The 1,516-nt window shown below is 45.4% G+C and overlaps 1 protein-coding gene across 1 annotated transcript in view; it reads right to left on the reverse strand.

Annotated features, from left to right (window-relative positions):
• The window catches only part of RAD52 (RAD52 homolog (S. cerevisiae)), a 117,774-nt gene that overhangs the window by 57,700 nt on the left and 58,558 nt on the right, over positions 1–1,516 (reverse strand). The window lies entirely within an intron of this gene.

A 1,516-nucleotide genomic window follows, 5' to 3' on the forward strand; every position in this document is an offset into this window, starting at 1 on the left:
GAGTGCAGTGGCACGATCTCGGCTCACTGCAAGCTCCGCCTCCCGGGTTCACGCCATTCTCCTGCCTCAGCCTCCCAAGTAGCTGGGACTACAGGTACCCGCCACCTCACCTGGCTAATTTTTTTTTTTTTTTATTTTTAGTAGAGACGGTTTCACCGTGTTAACCAGGATGGTCTCCATCTCCTGACCTGATGATCTGCCTGCCTCGGCCTCCCAAAGTGTTAAGATTACAGGCATGAGCCACCGTGCCCGACCTTATTTGTTAATTTTTTGAAGAACCACTGTACTGATTTCCTTAGCACTTGTACCAGTTTACATTCAATCCAACAGTACACAAGGGTTCTGATTTCTCCACAACCTCGCCAATGCTTATTTTCTTTTCCTTTTTCTTTTTTTGAGACAGAGTTTCATTCTTGTTGCCTAGGCAGGGGTGCAATGGTGCAATCTCAACTCACTGCAACCTCCACCTCCCAGGTTCAAGCGATTTTCCTGCCTCAGCCTCCCGAGTAGCTGGGACTACAGGCATGTACCACCACTCCTGGCTCATTTTTTTGTTTTTTTAGTAGAGATGGGGTTTCACCATGTTGGCCAGGCTGGTCTCCAACTCCTGACCTCAGGTGATCCGCCCGCCTCGGCCTCCCACAGTGCTGGGATTACAGGTTTGAGCCACCGCGCCCGGTCACTTCGTTCTTCTTTCTTATGACTAGTAAAGATTTTTGTTGTTGTTGTTGTTGTTTTTGAGATGGTGTCACACTCTTCTGCTCAGGTTTGAGTGCATTGGCATGATCATAGCCCACTACAGTCTCAAACGCTTAGCCTCAAGCACCCTCCTGCTTCAGCATCCTGAGTACCTGGGACTACAGGTGTGGGCTACCATGCCCTGCTTGGACTAGCCAAGTTTTAACAGATCATTACTTAACTCCTATTTTTCAAATAGCAGTAGCTGACCTACTAGGAGACATTTAATACAGAGGCATAGGTCTCAGCCAAGGCAGTGCATCCAATTAGCCCTTAATTTCCTATATTTCACTGCCTTTTTCGTAAGAGGAAATAAAAGGCTTTTAGAACTCAAAGTAGCAGCTGTCAAGTGGAACTCTCCATATTGCATTTTTCAATAACTATCATTCCACAGAGCCCACCCTGGGCAGGATATCCAAGCCACTGGTTCTGAGATGGAGCCAGCTGGGATCAGAACTACCTTACTTCAATGCAAACATATTTTTCTAACTAATCTACTCCCTGGAAAAAGTTATTTTAACCGGATTTAAGACAGTGGGAGGGAAAGAAGTATAGAGAAGCACTGGCTTTCTTCCCGTTACTGCAGAATCAGTCAGTGTTTAGAATGAAGTGTGTCTTTTACAAGTGATTGATCTTCAAAACGGTAGAACTTCTGCCAGGCCGTAAAGTGGCAGAAGGGAAATGTGGGTCAGCACAAAAACTATTGAGAGTAAAAGAGAGAGAGATAAGGCCAGTGTTGCCACTAGACCTTGATCTTTTTTTTGCTTTTTTTTTTTTT

Source organism: Colobus angolensis, unplaced genomic scaffold (assembly GCF_000951035.1).
Source record: "Colobus angolensis palliatus isolate OR3802 unplaced genomic scaffold, Cang.pa_1.0 Scaffold89, whole genome shotgun sequence".
Classification (NCBI taxonomy): domain Eukaryota; kingdom Metazoa; phylum Chordata; class Mammalia; order Primates; family Cercopithecidae; genus Colobus; species Colobus angolensis.